Source organism: Periplaneta americana, chromosome 4 (genome assembly GCF_040183065.1).
Source record: "Periplaneta americana isolate PAMFEO1 chromosome 4, P.americana_PAMFEO1_priV1, whole genome shotgun sequence".
NCBI classification, from domain to species: domain Eukaryota; kingdom Metazoa; phylum Arthropoda; class Insecta; order Blattodea; family Blattidae; genus Periplaneta; species Periplaneta americana.
The window spans coordinates 21,532,899-21,547,458 of NC_091120.1; the positions used below are offsets into that span (position 1 = coordinate 21,532,899).

Genomic DNA, 14,560 nt, shown 5'->3' on the forward strand with positions numbered 1-14,560 from the left:
AGGCATGCTAATCGTCACTTCACAGCGGTGGACTGTGAATATGTTCAGTGAAGATAAATGTATTAGTGTAAACTGTCGGTAACTTTCAAACTCGATTTCACCTTCCTTCTTTTGTGAATACGTTCACTGAAGATAAATATAGCCCTATTATTGAAAACTATCGATAACCTTCAATATCGATTTCACCTTCCTTCTTTTGTGACTACGTTCACTGAAAATAAATGTAACCCTATTATTGAAAACTATCGATAATCTTCAATATCGATTTCACCTTCCTTCTTTTGTAATAGGCTTCTCTGAAGATAAATGTAGCCCTATTATTGAAAACTATCGATAACCTTCAATATCGATTTCACCTTCCTTCTTTTGTAATAGGTTCCCTGAAGATAAATGTAGCCCTATTACTGAAAACTATCGATAACCTTCAATATCGATTTCACCTTCCTTCTTTTGTAATAGGTTCACTGAAGATAAATATAGCCCTATTATTCAAAACTATCGATAACCTTCAATATCGATTGCACCTTCCTTCCTTTGTGAATACGTTCACTGATGATAAATGTAGCCCTATTATTGAAAACTATCGATAACCTTCAATATCGATTTCACCTTCCTTCTTTTGTGAATACGTTCACTGAAGATAAATATAGCCCTATTATTGAAAACTATCGATAACCTTCAATATGGAGTTCATCTTCCTTCTTTTGTGAACACGTTCACTGAAGATAAATGTAGCCCTATTATTGAAAACTATCGATAACCTTCAATATGGATTTCACCTTCCTTCTTTTGTGAATACGTTCACTGGAGATAAATATAGCCCTATTATTTAAAACTATCGATAACCTTGAATATCGATTTCACCTTCCTTCTTTTGTGATTACGTTCACTGAAGATAAATGTAGCCCTATCATTGAAAACTATCGATAACCTTCAATATCGATTTCACCTTCGTTCTTTTGTGAATACGTTCACTGAAGATAAATGTAGCCCTATTATTGAAAACTATCAATAACCTTCAAAATCGATTTCACCTTCCTTCTTTTCTGAATATGTTCACTGAAAATAAATATGTTATTGTAAACTACGTTATTTATAATGTTCAATATTGATTTTATTAGACATAGATATTATTATAATTCCTTCTTATGTGGATATTTTCATGGAAGATAAATGTAAGTATTAGTGTAACTGTAAACTATCGATAACATTCAATATAGATTTTATTAAATAGAAATGCTATTAACTTAGTTTTCTCTATGAAATTTTCATAGAAGGTAACTATTTAATCTTAACTGTCACTAACGATCATTGTTGATTTTTAGCAAACAGAAAAGTAATTGTATATTTCTTTGTGGTCAGTTTCATAGAACATAAATGTATCACTAACATCCAATTGAAGATTCAATGGTCACACCGCCACCCCGTGTTATATGACACCAAGACGCGGGATTCCCCCTCCACACCCAACTATGCATCCTTAAGTCACGTGAAGAACGGAAGTGACGTTGTTTTTCCACACCAGTGGACTACCCGAGTACTAACAGGATCAAACTCGACTTTGCCCGCCTCCTACTAGGGGAGGGGGCGCAGCGAAGGGGGTGAAGGACCAGTGGTAAGGTATCATGGGGTCCATCAGTCCACTACGTATCACAGTTAATGGGAGTGGAGCCATTAAGAATGGAACATGTGTGACGTGAGGTTAGAGTGACGAAACTATGTGCGTCCAATAATCTGGCGAAAATGTCGGTGGCAAGAGCGAAGAGCTGCCGCGGACGTCGAAGTGACAAAGGTAAGAAGACTGCCCACAGCTCCGGAATACATCCTGCGCTTTGTTACGTGTGCCAGAGTTGTAAGCTGGTGTCAGATTCTTCACACACATCCTCCTACGTATTGTAAGTATCGTTTCTAGCTATCAAACCAGAAGCTCCGCGTTCGGTTACCGGCAGGGAAGTGGGAATTTTCCTCTCTCTTTCACAGACACTTGGTGAGTGTCCTCTGTCTTGTGTGTGCTGTGTTATCTACAGCGGAGGTTTTGCGTCATTCATAGGGTAGAGTAGCATAAATCGCACCGCTTCCTAAATCACACCTCTGCTGGTTTAAAACAAATTACTGTAGTAGTGTTGCATCTAGTGATATTGTTACAATCTACCATATGAACTTCCACCATGTCACTTCATTTCTGCCACTTCTTTGTGTCAGCAGCGTGGTGATTGTGTATCTAATATAATCGCTCAGGTGGATGTATATTTAGCTAACATTTTGTAACTAAATAACGGATTTGTATGCAAAGGAATCCATAATCTTAAGATATTATTCGTTTAAAGAGATATTAAAGAACATTTAACTTAGTAGGATTTTCGAACATGTGGTGATTATAGGCAAGAATGAAGGAAATAATAACTTGTGATGTAGTTTCTCAATTCGCACCACTTTGTAGGTGCCTAATTCACACCGGAGCGATATGAGCAACTGTAGCAATTCTAACCGTACAAAAGAAGGCCCCAAAAATTTTAACTGAACGAGGAATGCATCAGGTGGGTGCAATATCAAGTGGTGAAAAGGGCGTTAATACAACAAGTGTGTGTTGTACAAGCGCACCAGGTATTTTGTGCCACATGTGATAATTTTTAAACGTCAAACAGTGCATCCTTGATTATCAGCTGGTGCTCCTCCAGGATCGTTATTTGTTTGCTCTGAGTCAGGTTACATCAACAGTGAACTATTTGTCGAATAGCTCAAACATTTTATTTGTCACTCAGATCTGCCATAGAAAAAAGTGCTGCTTCTGTATGTCCACCTATACGAACCATTCCAAAAATTTAGAAGCTAGATTATCTCGGGAAAATGGTGTGCTCCTTTTTCAGCTTCCTCGTCATAATACTCAGAGGCCCAGCCTTTAGATGTTTCTATCTTCAAATCATTTCAGACAGCTATATCATGAAGCAGTTCTTAGGTGGTTTCGAGGTAAACGTGGGAGAAAAGGTGACGCAGTTTACAGTCTGAACTGCCTGGTGAAGCACATGGCAAATGTGTAACAATAAAAAACGCATTCAGAAAGTTTAAATGCTACGTAATTTGTTACTCTCTTCCATTAATCCCAATAAACTTGTAATTTTCATTTATTTCATTATTCATTCAAATACTCTTCAATATGTTCAATATTAAAAGCTTTCCTTCATCCTGTTCCCTGCAGATAAAGAGGTGTGATTTAAGAAACCGCAGGTGCTATTTAGGAAACTAGTTGCCTAAATGGCACCTCTGACATGTGTTTCGAAAATGTCATTTTAATTTAAAAATATTAAATCAAATTGAAGGATTCTTTTTTACATGAAAGGTAAATGTTCTGGGAATGTATCTCTGTAAAGGAATGTAGAAAATAAAAACTGTATTGTTCAATAAAAATTATAAATCCTAAAGTGGTGCGATATAGGCAACCTTATCCTATTATCGAATCTCTTCATTTGTGAATGTTCAATGTCGATACAAAATTCTCATGGAATGGATGAAGTGGTGGAATCTTTGAAGGTTCATTATTATTATTATTATTATTATTATTATTATTATTATTATTATTATTACTATTATTATTATTATTATTATTATTATTATTATTATTATTATTATTATTATTATTACTGTATTTCTAATGGCAGGTACAGTGATATTAATCACTGACCATTTAAAATCATAATCATTAACGATCTTGGATCAGGCCTTCTGGCCTGTTCCGCTTCGGGTTGAAAGCTGGTCTCTCCACCGCTTTCTTGTTTGTCCAAGATCTCTCTTTTCACAAGGACTGTAGTTCATAGGATATGGAATTACCTATGTTGACAATGTTAATTTATATCTTACATAAGGAACTTTTTCTCGAAAATCGTTCAAGCTAGGCAGCCTACCTAGCTGATTCTTTTGCAGTTCATGGACACATAACTTGACTTAATTCTGAAACAGTAGTTTAATGTTATTTAATTTATTTCCTTACTGAGAAGTGATATTTTACTCATTCGTAGGCTGTAATTCTGTGGCCGGGAGGAAAAAGGTCTTAAGTCAATTTTTTGTGAAATGAGATTATTATATATTCTGAAAGCGGAAACAATTCTCTACAATCTGGTAAAACGGTTAAAGTCAAATATGACTCCTGACAGGATTTATAGAGCGATACCAAATGTCCTAAGTACTTTTTGAATCGAGCACACAGAATAAAGGACTTAAGTATATTTAATATTTTATTCCTTACAAACATCACATGTTTACTTTCCACACTTCCCTTTAAAAAGGTCTAACTTGTATTTTAGCCATTTTATCACATACTGATGCCCTGTCCTTTTAAAACTTTAAGCATCAGGTAAACAGTCCTATAATTGTTTAAGACCCATTTTGCATTCCTAATAATTTACATTTCTCATTTATTTTGACATGAAAAAGGTCTTATGTTTAATAGTCCCTTCTATTCAGTTTGGCTTCTAGTCTTAAAAGGGCTTAAGTGCGGATATTTTTGGAAATAATCAAGAAAATCGTTAAATGAGCAACATGATCTATTTTAGAAGAAATATAAACAAATAATATCTAGGAAAAACCTCTTAATTAAAAAAAACTCTATAATTGACACCAATTTCAATCTTTCTACTGCTTTCCTGAAAAGTATAAAATGTTTACTTAAGACCTTTCTCCTTCCGGCCACAGAATTTTTTCCACGATTTTCAGTACATTGGGCCTACCTATTGTAACATCTCCAAAATATAACAAATTTCAAGACATTGTTTCAGCACATGTAGGGTAAATCATGAGAGACTATGGTCTTAATGCTTTAGAGATCCGTTAATGCGTAACAAATATTTTCACTATGTACTGTACTCACAACTGTAACTCCTTAAATACGGAAGCAACAGGCCATTCTTGTCTTCAGCTGCTCAGTAGAATGAACTTTCATAAATTGGCAAACAAAAATAGAAATATAATTATGCATTTTAATAATAATTTTAGATGAAACATAGGGATCTGAGAAAAAAATTGAGGGAAAAAAATATTTTTTGTTTCTAGTTTTATATGAAGTCTTACTAATTTTTAATAAATATATTAGAGCCTACATATCACGTGCATCATTCCCTGACAAATTGACTCTTAAAATAATGAATATGAACAAAATCCGCCCAATGCTGACAAACCAATTTTTTCAGTATGAGTAATGTCGAAAATGCCGCGAAAATCTTGTAATCGACTTTTTGTAGCATTAAAATAGGCCTACATTATCTTCCGTACTTCGTGTAGTAAGAAATTAAAAAAAAAGTTTTCTTAAGTGTATGTGTAGTCTGAAATTTCGTTCACATCCGACACATCTCTGACATTGGAGAATCTAATTTCATGAAACAGTAACTAATCATCTTTATGTTTCATGATGGAAATGCTTTTTAAGAATTTGATAAGCCATAACCTCTATTCCGGAATCACATAGCCCATTGGCGACTTTATCTCTTCAAAATATGTGACTGGTTCTCAGTCAATAAATTAGTATTAAATTGTAACAAAACTAACATAATTCAATTTAAATCCTGTCCAAATTCAACGTCGCAAATTTCTAGCGCAATAATTAACAATAGATCCCTATTAGAAACAACAACAACCAAATTTCTTGGCTTAAAAATCGATAATGTGTTAAATTGGAAAAATCATATTAAAGAAATTACCCCCAAACTAAATTCAGCTTGTTTTGCTATTAGATCTATGCAAAAGATAGTAAATATCAATACCTTAAAAACAATATACTTTGCATACTTCCACTCGGTAATGAGTTTTGGAATAATATTCTGGGCAAATTCCACAGATAGTAACAATATATTTCTATTACAAAAAAGAGTAATTAGAATAATAGTAGGCGCCAAATCTAGGGAATCGTGTAGGACTATTTTCAAAAAATTACAAATAATGCCCATGGCTTGTCAGTATATCTTTTCATTAATAGTCTTCCTCGTATGTAATCGTGAAAACTTTGTAACTAATTCAACAGTTCATAGCATAAATACACGTCAAAAAATGACTTTCATACTCCATCGGCAAGTCTATCGTGCTATCAAAAAGGAGTGCGTTATATGGCAGTAAAAATTTTTAATACCCTCCCTATCGATATAAAAAATGAAACTCAAAACATAAAATTATTTAGGGCCAAATTAAAGAAGTACCTAATTTCTCACGCCTTCTATTCTGTAGGTGAATTCATGACATTCAATAACACTTCATGAAACTGATACTAAAACTATGTGTTGCACTAGTTGACTATATTGTAAATCTCGTCTGTATATATTTCATCTAGACTGTGACTATAAATTAAGATTTTATAATAGTATTAAGTTTTTTGACTTGTTCCATATTCTAGCTGTAAGCATGTATGAATACCATGGAATGTTAATAAATACAATACAATACAATACAATACAATCCCTTGAATGAATCTTGTGCTCGTGTTTCAGGATTGGTCTATGATACCTTGCAACGTCAAGGTTCTGTTTGCATAGGCATATTCTTCGGACAACGTTACTTCTTACCAAGAACATAATCTATTTTTGCCGCTTATCTAATAATTTGATATAATACTTCAATGGTTGTGCAGCTTTTGGAAAACGCCGCCGAAACTTTCGTAAACACAATATATATAATTATTAACTTTTAGAGTAGATAGATCCACGTTTGAAGAATATATTATGTTTTTCGAGGAAATTCTGAAGGTATAAGCCAACTTTACTTCGTAATTATTACAAATGGTTGACCATTGATTCCGAATTGTATTCTAAATAATTTCTCCATACATACAGTGTTTAAATTAATAGCTTTCCATCTTTATTCAACGACAAATGAGGTTTTTTATCAACAGTAATCTCACTAGACGTTTTGATTTATCTAGAGAAAATCAAAACTCGAGTGGGATTTAATTGACTATTACACGATTAGAAGAAAGTATATAAAGATTAGAAGTAACGAAGTACTCCAATACAATAAAATATTAATTGACAAACGAAAATACAACTGTCTTCAAATGTATTATTGTACCATCTCAACATTACAAATATTACGCTAGATGCATGCTAGATGGCAGTAGTGAGTAATGCCTTCTCGTCGAGAAGTTCTCGATCTATTATACACGATGGCAATGTTACTAGTCAAGAAGGCTCTGTTGATTCAGTTTCATTTTTAACAACATTCCACTTCAATTATCCGAATCCCAGTAATCAGCGTCACTTGACAGATGATTTTCAATAAATCTTAATATTAAACAATCTCTGATACGTGAATATCCATAATATCATATAGCAGAAGCTATAACATAACCTAACTAATATACACAAGTGTTAGAAAAGTTTTAATTGACGACGATGACAAAAAAAATAAACATGAATAATTTTAAAAGGAATAATTATTGAATGTACAATTTTCAAATTTGAATGTGGTTGGTGGTTCAATTGATGTTATATTGGACGTGTGCTTAATAGAAGTGGAACTCGTTGATTTAGGCCTACATGGTGTATTCAACTTATTCAGGATTTCCGAATGAATAATTTTAAAAGGAATAATTATTGAATGTACAATTTTCAAATTTGAATGTGGTTGGTGGTTCAATTGATGTTATATTGGACGTGTGCGTAATAGAAGTGGAACTCGTTGATTTAGGCCTACATGGTGTATTCAACTTATTCAGGATTTCCGAATGGTGCTCTTCATTTATTTGTAAATCGGATTTCAGAAGATGCATAGGTATGAGCAGTGATTTTTATTAATTCTTGTTCTTGAATGCCAATGCGAGTCATATTTGAAACTGCTGTGCATCGACTGGAGAGGTTTGTAATTTTATATATTTTTTTTTGACGTCCAGACCAGCGCAGTTTCAAATGTTGGCAAACAAAGAAACAAATGCTAGGGACGCGATAAAATTAAACAAATGCTAGGGACGCCATAAAATTAAACAAATGCTAGGGACGCGATAAAATTGTGCGATAAGCAGCCATGATTGGTTGAAATACGTCCTTTCGTACCGTTTTATTGGTCAAAAGTAGTATGACGTAGTAAGAGTGTAAAAGTCAGCAAAATAACTCTCCAGCCCAGAGATTGTTTGACATCAGCTAAGATTAAAGAATTGAAAGATACAATTCACCTCATCCTGCTTATAACCAAAACATTGCACCTTCCGCTTATTTATTTGGACCAATTATTTACAGTAGGCTACATGTGGTCGGAACTTCAATAATTTCTATGATGTTCATATAGCAAAATAATATTTCTTTTTTGCCTCAAAGTCCATATAGGCCTAATGGTACTATCGCCAAATTTTACTACCGGTAGTGAAAAATGTGAAACTGTCATCGAAAATAATGAACTTTATTTAGGAACTTCTTCAAGGAAATCCAAGTGGACCTTTACGGTAATACTGTAGATTATGTAGTCTGCATCAGTATATAAAATATTGGAAAGAACATGTTCTCTGAATAAATAACAGGAGAAAACTAAAAATTATGCTCAATTATGTTCCTTCTGGCCAAATAACTGTGGGGCGACCAGTATGACGATTGATTAAAACCGTAACTGATCAATAATGTATAAAACTGGACTTACAAGCAAACATTATCATGGGAGCAAATAAAAAAGTTAATTTTTTTCTTCCAACATGTTAATAATGTCAAAGCAAGTGCTTGTACAAATTTTGGCCTCTCGAACGCAACTTGAAGGACCGTAAAAATAAGTTTCCCTTGGGCCGTTTGCAGAAATAAAACACAATTTCATTGGAAAAATTTATTGTAACTGATACAACTGTTGAATATTTTTCAACATATTCCCCACCGGAATTGAGACATTTGTCATATCATGGATTCGACAGAGAGGTACAGATGGCACACACTGGTTCCGATCCCAGACAGGAGACTTCTAAGACACAGGATGACAAAAGTTGATTTAACGGTGTAACACATGTCTCAATTCCAGTGAGGAATAAGTTGCAAAGTAACTCAACAATTGCTGTATCTGTTCCAATAAATGTTTCCATGAAATAGTGTTTTCTTTCTGTAAACGGCCCAAGAGAAACTTATTTTCTTACGGCCCTCGTAATTGGGCTCGAGTGGCCAAAATTTGTATAAGCACTTGTTTTGACGTTATTAACACAGTGGAGGAAAAAAAAATAACTTTTTTCCTCCCCTCATGAGAATGTTTGCTTGTTAGATGAAGAAGAAGGTTTTAAATAAAATCTGTATTCGATGCTATTTCAATCGTGGATGAAAGTTCATGTAAAACTATAGACTACGCCATCATTGTGCCTAACTCCTAGGAGAGAGAATAATACGAGTGAAATCTTCTCTTCTTAGGAAGATAGGCCTATCCCAGGTTTCGTAGACATTTATCTAATGGTGGCCACAATTTACACATATTTCCAAGTGCCATCGGACTGTAGCCATTTTCTTAATGAAATAAACTGTTATGCGGGGAAAGTTAGGGTAAAATGAAGAGTCTGGTGGACTGGAATCTGTAATTAAGAGGGAAGGAGCGCGAAGTAACGTAACGCTGCAAGCCGGAAAGTCGTGGGTTCGATTCCTGATGCGATCATGATTTTTTTCTAATGATCTACTCCTTGCGACCGCACTATGGCGCTGAGGTTTACTCAGCCTCTAACAGAAAAGAATAGCAGGGCATTTCTTTGGAGGTAAAGGCGGGGAGTGCGTAGGACTAAAATCCCCACTGCTATTAATGCCGACTATCTGTACAGGTGGGAGCCTGTGGTGGGTCTCCATGGCATGTAATGGGGTTGAAAATAAATCAATGAGTGAGTGAATGAATTAATGAGTGAATGTGTGAATGAGTGACTGAGTGAACGAGTGTGAATGAGTGAGTGAATGAGTGACTGAGTGAATGAATGAGTGAGTGAACGAGTGTGAATGAGTGAGTGAATGAGTGACTGAGTGAATGAGTGACTAAGTGAACGAGTGTGAATGAGTGACAAAGTGAACGAGTGTGAATGAGTGAGTGAATGAGTGACTAAGTGAACGAGTGTGAATGAGTGAGTGAATGAGTGACTAAGTGAACGAGTGTGAATGAGTGAGTGAATGAGTGACTAAGTGAACGAGTGTGAATGAGTGAGTGAATGAGTGACTGAGTGAATGAATGAGTGAGTGAATGAGTGACTGAGTGAACGAGTGTGAATGAATGAGTGAGTGAATGAGTGACTGAGTAAACGAGTGTGAATGAGTGAGTGAATGAGTGACTAAGTGAACGAGTGTGAATGAGTGAGTAAATGAGTGACTGAGTGAACGAGTGTGAATGAGTGAGTGAATGAGTGACTAATTGAACGAGTGTGAATGAGTGAGTGAATGAGTGACTAAGTGAACGAGTGTGAATGAGTGAGTGAATGAGTGACTAAGTGAACGAGTGTGAATGAGTGAGTGAATGAGTGACTAAGTGAACGAGTGTGAATGAGTGAGTGAATGAGTGACTAAGTGAACGAGTGTGAATGAGTGAGTGAATGAGTGACTGAGTGAATGAATGAGTGACTGAGTGAACGAGTGTGAATGAGTGAGTGAATGAGTGACTGAGTGAACGAGTGTGAATGAGTGAGTGAATGAGTGACTAAGTGAACGAGTGTGAATGAGTGACTAAGTGAACGAGTGTGAATGAGTGACTAAGTGAACGAGTGTGAGTGACTGAGTGAATGAGTGAATGAATGAGTAACTAAGTGAACGAGTGTGAATGAGTGAGTGAATGAATGACTGAGTGAATGAATGAGTGAGTGAATGAGTGACTAAGTGAACGAGTGTGAATGAGTGAGTGAATGAGTGACTAAGTGAACGAGTGTGAATGAGTGAGTAAATGAGTGAATGAATGAGTGACTAAGTCAACGAGTGTGAATGAGTGAGTGAATGAGTGACTGAGTGAATGAATGAGTGAGTGAATGTGTGACTAAGTGAACGATTGTGAATGAGTGAGTAAATGAGTGAGTGAATGAATGAGTGACTAAGTCAACGAGTGTGAATGAGTGAGTGATTCAGTGAGTGAGTGAGTGAATGAGTGACTGAGTGAATGAGTGAGTGAATGAGTGACTAAGTGAACAAGTGTGAATGAGTGAGTAAATGAATGAGTGAATGAATGAGTGTCTAAGTGAACGAGTGTGAATGAGTGAGTGAATGAGTGACTGAGTGAATGAATGAGTGAGTGAATGTGTGACTAAGTGAACGATTGTGAATGAGTGAGTGAATGAATGAGTGGCTAAGTGAACGAGTGTGAATGAGTGAGTGAATGAGTGACTGAGTGAATGAATGAGTGAGTAAATGAGTGACTAAGTGAACGAGTGTGAATGAGTGAGTAAATGAGTGAGTGAATGAATGAGTGAATGAATGAGTGACTAAGTCAACGAGTGTGAAAGAGTGAGTGATTGAGTGAGTGAGTGAGTGAATGAGTGACTGAGTGAATGAGTGAGTGATTGAGTGAGTGAGTGAATGAATGAATGAGTGAGTGAATGAATGCATTAATTAATTAATGAGTGAGTGAATGAATGAATGAGTGGGTGATTAAGTGAATGAATGAATAAATGATTGAATGAGTGAGTGATGAGTGAGTGAATGAATAAATGAATGAGTGAATGAATGAATGAATGAATGAATGAATGAATGAATGAATGAATGAATGAATGAATGAGTGGGTGAATAAGTGAATGAATGAATAAATGATTGAATGAGTGAGTGATGAGTGAGTGAGTGAATAAATGAATGAGTGAATGAATGAATGAACGAATTAATGAATGAGTGAATAACTGAATGAGTGAATAAGTGAGAGATGAGTGAGTGAGTGAATAAATGAATGAGTTAATGAATGAATGAATGGGTAAGTGAATAAGTGAATGAATGAATGAATGAATGAATGAATGAATGAGTGAGTGATGAGTGAGTGAATAAATGAATGAGTGAATGAATGAATGAACGAACGAATTAATGAATGAGTGAATAAGTGAATGAATGAATTAATTAATTAGTGATTGAATGAATGAGTGAATGAACGAATGAATTAATCAATGAAAGAGTGAATGAATGAGTGAGTGAATGAATGAATACATGAATGAATGGAGAAACGAGAGAACCTCGGGTAAAACCCTCATTCTCCGATATTATGTACCATGAGTGCCACTCCAGTCACCGCCTAAGATTAAACCCAGCTCTCAAAATGTTAATCTACGGCTGTAATCTAAATGTTGAAGCGAAATCGCTGTACACGGACAGGTGCTGAAAACAAGCATGGCCATGAAGGTCTCGAAATTATTATTTTTTTTTTTTTTGCAAAACTGCAATACAGTACTTCCGCTATGTCGGCCTATCCATAAGGTGTCTGATTTAAGCTGCTCATTCTTTATTAGGCAGTCCAAATATCAGTCCAGACATGTGGGACATATTTACTGATTTTGCAGACGAAATCAGGGGTGCATACAACGTCCACTGCCATTGTCACGTGAATGTTACGAATTTCAGTTTTCGTGTGATAATTTTATGTTAAACAGGTGCAGTTAATTTGTTATGTTAATTATTTATTTTCTTTCGGCTTTCCAACATTTCTTATAGTCGCGTTTTTCATCGGATAGTGTTTTTTTACCTGATCATTTGCTCTTCTCGTATTATTTCTTAATACGTAAGTTATCTCCAATTCCTCAAATTAATTTGTTTCGTATGAATCAATATATTAATCAGAAACCCGTTTATATCTATTTATTATTTTTAGTTGTTTTCAACCATTAAAACTGAAACATAAGCGCTGCCAGTTAGAAAATTTCAACAACGAAAAGTGTCTACTCCTAGTCGTGTTGTGCGTGATGCCTAAAACAATATCAAAGGCTTGAATCAGATACTCTGTACAAAGAAATGTCAATTATTTCCATTCAACAAGACAGATGATGAGTCAAGACTTGGATGTTTTAAAGCCATACTTGCTCTATTTTCCTTCTTCATTAAAGTGCAGGAACATAGCATTGAAAACCACGCAGATCGTTTATCCACCTCCTTGTTGAGAATATGGGTGACCCATAGCAACGGATTCCTGACATTCTATTGGTTAGACGTAAGTTCAAAATGGGGGGCGAGAAATAACGCTCAAAAAGACACTCGCATGGCTTCTGTTTGATGGAAAAAAAGAAATACTACAGTTTATTGTGTGCAGCGAAGCCCTGTCACAGCGCACAAGTTTTGATTATGTGCAGAGGTGAGAGAAGCTGAATACACGCCACGCCGATACGTTCGGTTCGATATGTCAGCGCTGCGTCTTTGTCCAGGCCGTCTGTCGCACCTCTTCCTTAAATGATTGTAATGCGAGTATAGTAAAGTCAGGCTCACGTAGAAAGCATGTTTTAAGTTTCCCACTAACACTACACCCAATATCATCATAACTGGAGCCCGGATGTTTGGCAAAATGCCTCTTTTTACTGGGTGGAAGTAAATCATTATTTGCATAGGCCTAGATATAAATGTGATTTGGACTAAATCAAAGTGATAGGGCCAATTTTTATTTCGCCTATTTTGTCTTTTTAAGGTGTTTCTTACTATAGTACCGACGCTGTTATTTCCGGCGTGACTCCGCCTCTTTGCTTACGTCTTAGAAAGTGAAGGATCTATAAAGTCTAGGTAGGTAGTATCATTCGCCATTTTTGTTCTTACGTTGCCGAGCTACCATACGAGGAATCTATTTGCCACACCGTTAAACATTATCATGTCGTAGTCCTATGATAATAAATCAAACGCAATGTAATTCAGCAAATAATTGAACGGCAAATAACGTCTTCGTGTGCTTTCTGCGAACACCAACTAAAGAGCTAAAATGGCGGGCGATTATATTAAGTATTTATCGAGCCTTAAGAAATGAATCAGCGAATCACAAGACGCACGCGTTTAAATGCAGCCGACCTGCAACGCGATTGGCTGCCGGAAATTAGAGCGACGGGACTTTAATAAATGCCTTTTTTGTCATTTTAAAGCAATATTTCTTGTCTATTTGCAATTTTCTAATTAATTGTAATGTAATGTGTGTGAAATTTAAATATTTGAAACAATGACTAACTTTACTAACAATAGTAAATGAAAGTAATTTATTTAGGTGCTTAATCTGCTAATAATCGTGCTTTAATACTATTGGTGTAATATGAATAATGATCGACAATCCACAGTTACAAATATAATATTGTCATGTCTTCACGGTAACAATAATCAGCTTTATAATTTTAAATATTAAGCATGTTCTCATATAAGTTGTCACGTAGCATTTCCAATTGTTTGCTTTCATATTTTCAAACCTTACTGTTATATCAGCTGATATTGTGAACACTGCCAAGCTAGATGGAGTCAGCATGTATATATACTGGATGTTCAGTTCAAAGTGTGTCATGGCTCGCTGTATGCCGTCACGTCGCTAGTCGATGAGCCTAGAGAATTCAATCTTCCTACACTTCCGCAGAGATGTATTACTTATCTGCCAGAGAAGTTGCCTAGCAAGTACGGCGTTCATTCCGAAGAGTACTTACCGATACGTACTGTAATGCCGGTAGTGGCAGGAATGT

At 35.5% G+C, this 14,560-nt stretch overlaps 1 protein-coding gene across 1 annotated transcript in view; it reads left to right on the top strand.

Annotated features, from left to right (window-relative positions):
* Positions 1 to 1,663: 1,663 nt before the first annotated feature.
* Positions 1,664 to 14,560, top strand: part of LOC138698781 (protein glass-like) — a 60,627-nt gene continuing 47,730 nt past the window's right edge. The window contains exon 1 of the mRNA XM_069825005.1: positions 1,664 to 1,792. The gene's annotated coding sequence lies outside the window, so the exon portion shown is untranslated. The remainder of the gene's footprint in view (positions 1,793 to 14,560) is intronic.